This window comes from Chlorocebus sabaeus, chromosome 10, assembly GCF_047675955.1.
Source record: "Chlorocebus sabaeus isolate Y175 chromosome 10, mChlSab1.0.hap1, whole genome shotgun sequence".
Classification (NCBI taxonomy): domain Eukaryota; kingdom Metazoa; phylum Chordata; class Mammalia; order Primates; family Cercopithecidae; genus Chlorocebus; species Chlorocebus sabaeus.
This window is the reverse complement of record NC_132913.1, coordinates 20,646,402-20,653,129: the sequence shown is the minus strand read 5'-3', so window position 1 is coordinate 20,653,129 and position 6,728 is coordinate 20,646,402. Positions and strand designations below refer to the sequence as shown.

The following is a 6,728-nucleotide window of genomic DNA, read 5'->3' as shown; positions in this document are numbered from 1 at the left end:
GTTGTTTTTTTTGTTTGTTTGTTTGTTTTGTTTTGTTTTTGTTTTTGTTTGTGTGTGTGGGGGGGGGTTTTGTTTGTTTGCCTTTAAAGCAGAGTATAGCAGACCTGTTGGTATGGTGGTGGAAATAATCTAGGAGAGAGAGAGAGATTGATGGCCAAGAGGAAATGGGAGAGCTGAAGGAAACAATTCCTAATAAGGTGAAAAGAAAGGAAATCCACAGAGCTGGTGGTCACATAGCTCCAAGGGACACTACTCACATTGTGTTCTGAAGTCTTGCTTCAGGAAGTGCCACCCGCAGAGAACTCCTTGTGAGTCACACCCCTTGGATTTGTGCATCCGGGCAGTGGAGGAATTCAGAGCCCACGCAGCAAGAGGGAATGAAGCATATGTGATGAGGCTGGTCTTTTTTGAGAAGAGAAAGAAGGAAAGGAAAAGATGGATATAGACATAGGGAGATTTGTGCATATAAAAGGAAAACAGTTTCTTGTTCACTTATGTGTTAATATTCTCCTCAAGTGAAGAAAGTCCTTGGGTTTTAAGATCAGATAGATCTGGGTTCAGTCATTTATTAACTATATAAGTTTGGGGAAATTACTTAACTCCTCTGAACCTGTTTCTCCAATAGTAAAATGGGACTTGTAATACCTATTTCTACATAGGATTTTGGCCAAGATTAAGTTCTATGTTCATGTGTAAAATGGTCAGCACAATGTCCTGGCATGTAACAGATGATCGATTATCATACTCACATTTATAATGAATGTACCAGGAAAACCACGAAGTGCTACTCATGTGTAAGGAGTTATTATTGTTTTTCCTTCCAGCTTAGCCATGAAGAAGTGTCAATACATAAAAAAGTCAGAAACTAAAAAAAATCACAAAAGCTTCATTGCATGAAGTTAAATTTTAGAAGCTGCATGACACAGCCTATCAGGTTGCTAGGTAAAGTATTCTTCCAAGATATTTTTGGCTCCTTGCCTTCTCCCAGGAGAAATTTTTAAAATAAGTTATTTGTTAAACCAAAGTGCGAAGCCAGGATGCTAACGATGTAAAATACCCAGGGGAGACATACTTTTATTAGATTTCACTGGTTCACAAGGCAGAAAAGATTCTGTTTCTTCAGTATTAAGAGCTATTTTGCTACACATCCAAAGGCAAGGGCTTTTCCATTCAAGTGCATTTCCTTTCTGGCATAATTCAGTTATATTTTGAGGTGTTATCAATAATGGCCACAGGGAGATAGTCTGATGCATAGGCAATTTAAGAGATTAGAAGCCTGGAAAAATCACCCTCAGCTTAGTCCTCGGAGGAATGTAGGGGCATAACAGTTTAATTAGATCTTAGTTATAGAGCAAACATTGTTTGTGAAAGGAGCAACAACTATGAGACTGACTATAGCATCCTCATCTATCTGGATGGCCTTTATGCAGGGAGAATCAAGAATTCTCTGTGATGCTGCTGTGAGAACCAGTGCAATAGAAGGTGCAGCTGGAAGAGGAAGACTTGTATGAGAACAAGAAACCCTTCGGAGAAAAATTCTCTAAGTCAAAATTATCGGACAGCATTTTTTCATTCATTTGGTCATATCTATCTAGTGTCTGCTGTCTTGGCACTATGGTCAATCCTCTGGAGGGATTCAAAGAAGCTCTGCCTGTTGGGTTCTCACAGTCTGAGAATCTAGGGATAAGACATAAATAACTATATATGGTTTATAAAGGGATGCCTGATGGCTATCCAACTTCTTAAAGCTCTTTGTAAAATCAACGTCAGAAAAAAATTCAAGGACTTTTCAGAACACACACATAATATCTTATGTGTGTTTTTTTTTAAAAGAAGTAGTCCACTATTGATTGAACCAGAAAGCAGTATAGTCACCTAGGCAAGGCATCTCCAAACAATTTAATTTTTTTGGAGATTTTAGGTCAGACGGGTAATATGCTGACATTGTAACAAGGTTCAAGGGTGGCGCATCTCACACATGCGCGTGAACACCCAGTCATCATGTTCGTGAACTACAAAAGGATCACGAATCTCCATAGAATTTCAAGAGAAATGATGCAATCTTCATTCACTCACCTGTCATTTTTTCACTCAGAAAAGATTTGTTAAAGGCAGCTGCTATGTGCCTGGCACTGTTCCAAAAACTAGGAAACAAAAATATAAAAACAAGGTGCCTGCCCTCAGGAAGTTTCAAATATTGAGTAACTGAATTCTTCTAAACGGTAATAATAAGTCAAGAGCAGCTAATTTCAGTCCTTAAGTTTGTAATTTGTTGTCTGGCAGGTTTGAATAAGACATAACTGCTAACAGGTTGATTTAGTTTGCTCAAGTTTATGTGTTTCTAGTTTTAAAAATATTTTAATGGATCTTCAACAGAGAATGTGAGAAACAAAATAATTAATTGAAGAATCATGAGAATTACATAAAGTTTAGAGAATAAGCATATTCTGCTAAGCATATACATGTGAGCATATATCTATATACAACTAATTACTATATTTCACACAGACATATTCTTATTTAAACTCTAATCTTTCCTAATTCAGGATGGGGAACTATTCTAGCTGCAGATGATTAACAAATGAGGCCAAATGCAGTGGCTCATGCCTATAATCCCAGCACTTTGAGAGGCCGAGGCAGGCAGATCACCTAAGGTCAGGAGTTTGAGACCAGCCTGGCCAACACGGTGAAACCCCGTCTTTAATACAAATACCAAAAAAATTAGCCAGGCGTGGTGGTGCGCGCCTGTAATCCCAGCTGCTCAGTAAGCTGAGGTATGAGAATTGCTTGAACCTGGGAGGCAGAGGTTGCAGTGAAACGAAATCATGCCATTGCACTCCAGCCTGGGCAACAGTCTCAAAAAAAAAAAAAAAAAAAAAAGCAAAGTTTTAGACCTAATCCTGACTCTCTTCATCTGTTTCCTATTGCTTATAACAAAATGTCTGGAAACTGGGTATTTTATGAAGAAAGAAATTTCTTATAGTTATATGGAAGCTGAGAAGCCCAAGGTCAAGGAGGCATCACATGAGGAGAGGGCTGAGTGTGCTAGCTTAGATCTCTTCTTCTTCCTCAAAGCCACCAGTTCCACTCCCACAATAACCCATTAATCCATTAACCTATTAATTGATTAATCTGTAAGTGGATTAATCCATTCATGAAGCCAGAGAACTCATGATCCAATCACCTCTTAAAGGCCCCACCTCTTACATTGCCACATCGGAGATTAAGTTTTAACATGAGTTTTGGAAGGAACATTCAAACCGTAGCACTGCCTTTCTTTTGTGTCACATTGCTCTGAGTCCCAGTAACTACTTTCACAGCAATAACATCACCAAATGCTTGCTGGTCTGCTCCTCAGATTTTTTTAAACATCCACTTCAGTCTAATTACTAACGTTTAAAGATTTCCATCTCAGCCGGGCGCAGTGGCTCACGCCTGTAATCCCAGCACTTTGGGAGGCCGAGGCAGGCGGATCACGAGGTCAGTAGATTGAGACCATCCTAACACGATGAACCCTGTCTCTACTACAAAAATACAAAAAACTTAGCTGGGCATGGTGGTGGGCGCCTGTAGTCCCAGCTACTTGGGAGGCTGAGGCAGGAGAATGGCATGAACCTGGGAGATGGAGGTTGCAGTGAGCCGAGATAGCACCACTGCACTCCAGTCTGGGCGACAGAGCAAGACTCTGTCTCAGAAAAAAAAAAGATTTCCATCTCTACCACTTCTGCTATGTTGCTGCAGTTGATCTTGCATCTTCCGTTTGTGTCTGTTGTTTGGAGATACTTACCACTATTTATCACCAAAGATACAGCCTGGGAATCTGTATTTTAATTTAAATTGTCTAAGTATGAGACAAGTAATAGAAATGTCATAGGAATGTCTTCTCATTGTAAAAAGTTCAAATGAGATGCATAAAATGAATGCCTTCCTTGACTGTCTTTCCAATGCACATGCTCCGAAGATATAATGATTGATACTAGTTAAGTATGAATCTTTTCAGATGCTTTCCTATGCTGTTACATACACATTTGCATATAGAGAAATAGTTTTTACCTTTTCTTTTATCAGTATTTTGCACAAATAAGGATGTCTGTCACTTGATATGTACACTCCTCTAAGTACTTTACTCCTATTAATTCATTTAATTCTCATAATAACCCTATAAGATATACACTATTGTCATACAACCCTATTTTATAGATGAGGAAACTGAGGCAGAAAGAACATAGACGACTTGCCCAAATCACTCACCTAGTAGGTGGTAGGGCTGATCCCTGAGGATGTTCTCTGAATTCCTTCATCATACCAGTATCATATGATATGCATTATTTACCAATTCACTTTTTTTACTTAAGTATATGACTTGGAGCCCATTTAAGACGCGATATAAGCTCTTTCCTCCTTTCTTATGCTGTTGCACAGCATTCCAAACTCCAATGCATGGATATACCACCTTTTGTTTAACTGTCTTCTAAGTTTTGACACACAGACCATTTACTATTGACTGATAACTTACTGTCAATGACAGTCTTAGATGGGTGAGAAGTTTATGGGGGTTCATTTTACTATACTGTTTACTTAGTACATTTGAAATTTTCATAATAAACATTTAAAAATATGGTCAAGTAGGAATTATTGTAGGGTAAATACTGAGAAATGGAAATGCTGGGTTGAAGAGTATGTGCATTTTGCAATGTAATAGGAGAAGATTGCAATGTCTAAAATGGACTTCATTAATGTACATACTTACTAATAATATATAAGAGTACATATTTCCCTACAGCATTTAAAACTATTAATCTTTTATACATTTGGCAATATGAGCAAAAATGGTTTGATTTGCATTTCTCTGGTTCCTTGTCAAATTAAACAATTTTAGGCCAAGTGCAGTGGCTCACATCTGTAATCCCAGCACCTTGGGAGGCCGAGGTGGGTGGATCACTTGACCTTAGGAATTCAAGACCAGCCTGAGCAACTTGGTGAAATCCTGTCTCTACAAAGAATACAAAAATTAGCCGGGCATGGTGGCTTGTGCCTATAGTCCCAGCTACACAGGAGGCTGAGGTGGGAAGATGGCTTGAGCCCAGGAGGCAGAGGTTGCAGTGAACCAAGACTGTGCCACTGCACTCTGGCCTAGATGACAGAGTGAGACCCTATCTCAAAAACAAAAAATAAAAATAAAAAATAAATAAAACTATTTTATATGTGATTTTTAGCCACATGTATTCCTCTCCTCTAAAGAATGATTTCAAATATTTTGCTTCTTTTTCTGTGGAATTGCAAGAATCTGTGTTTTTATAAAATCTCTCCAGATGAAGCTAATAGTCAACCATATTTGGGAGCTAGGGCTTTAAGGGATGGTCATCTTTGGCTCTATGCCATAAAGTTGGGAACCTCCCTGCTCACATTGCCTTTCTGAGTCATAAAACACCTTAGTTAATGAAATTGGCAGCCATCCATTCAGAGTTACAGGAAATCCTGTTCCTTCACATTTCTCCAAGCGTCTGTGACTCTTGGCCCAGACTGGAGTGCAGTGGCGCAATCTGCTCACTGCAACCTCTGCCTCCCAGGTTCAAGCAATTCTCCTGCCTCAGTCTCCCAAGTAGCTAGGATTACAGGCGTGTGCCACCACACCCAGCTAATTTTTGTATTTTTAGTAGAGATGGGGTTTCACCATGTTGGCCAGGCTGGTCTGGAGCCCCTGACCTCAAGTGATCCACCGGCCTCGGCCTCCCAAAGTGCAGGGATTACAGGTGTGAGCCACCGCGCTTGGCCCCTCAGTGGTCTTTTACCTCTCTTCTCAGCCCACTGAGATGCCCTAGTTATCTTGCACCCTTTCTTCCATCTTCTATTTCTTCCTGATACCATCTTTTAAGTGGGGAAAAAAAAAAGAGATTTTGGGCAAAGTGTTCCGAGGAAATTTGTATTCCTTAAAAGCAACAGACTTCTTCATGGTCTTCCTGAAAAGTCTTTCACCTTTTCCAAGTGTGTTGCAAGGGACAAATAGGTCATGCTTAACGTGCAGAAGATGTAGCTCACATTCGAACCAGCGCTGTCTCAGCAAAAAAGCTCTTTTTTAGAACCTTAAATACCTTTAATCATTTTTAACTCAATTCATTGGGGTCACCCAAGCATTCCAAAATTATTCATAGTGTTCTTCTCTTACAGCTAGCATTGGATTCAAAATGATAATTGTCATCCTTTTCAAGGTCCTCCTTTCCAGCATCTCATCTGACACTAGTTTCCTGAAATTATTTCTCCTCCTTTCCACCTAGCCAGAATGTCATAAACACATAGCTCTGCTGAGAACCTGAGCTTCTGCTAGCGTGAGCAAAATGCCACTGTGTGAAATTCTCTAAGAAACTTTTTTTTTTTTTTTGAGATGGAGTCTCGCTCTGTTGCCCAGGCTGGAGTGCAGTGGCGCAATCTTGCCTCACTGCAACCTCCGCCTCCTGGGTTCACACCATTCTCCTGCCTCAGCATCCCGAGTAGCTGGGATTACAGGTGTCCACCACCATGCCTGGCTAATTTTTTAAAATATTTCTGGTAGAGACAGGATTTTACCAAATCAGTCAGGCTGCTCTTGAACTCCTGACCTCAGGTGATCCGCCTGCCTCGGCTTCCCAAAGCACTAGGATTACAGGCATAAGTCACCGTGCCTGGCCTCTCTGAGAAACTTCTATGTGTAAAACACATAACCACAACAGAGGAAACAAAGGTAATTAAAA

At 40.0% G+C, this 6,728-nt stretch overlaps 1 non-coding gene across 1 annotated transcript; it reads right to left on the bottom strand.

Annotated features, from left to right (window-relative positions):
- Positions 1-1,920: 1,920 nt before the first annotated feature.
- On the bottom strand, positions 1,921-2,024 carry LOC119620602 (small nucleolar RNA U13). The gene has a single exon (XR_005237092.1). It is a non-coding gene; the product is annotated as a small nucleolar RNA U13 (small nucleolar RNA).
- Positions 2,025-6,728: the final 4,704 nt, after the last annotated feature.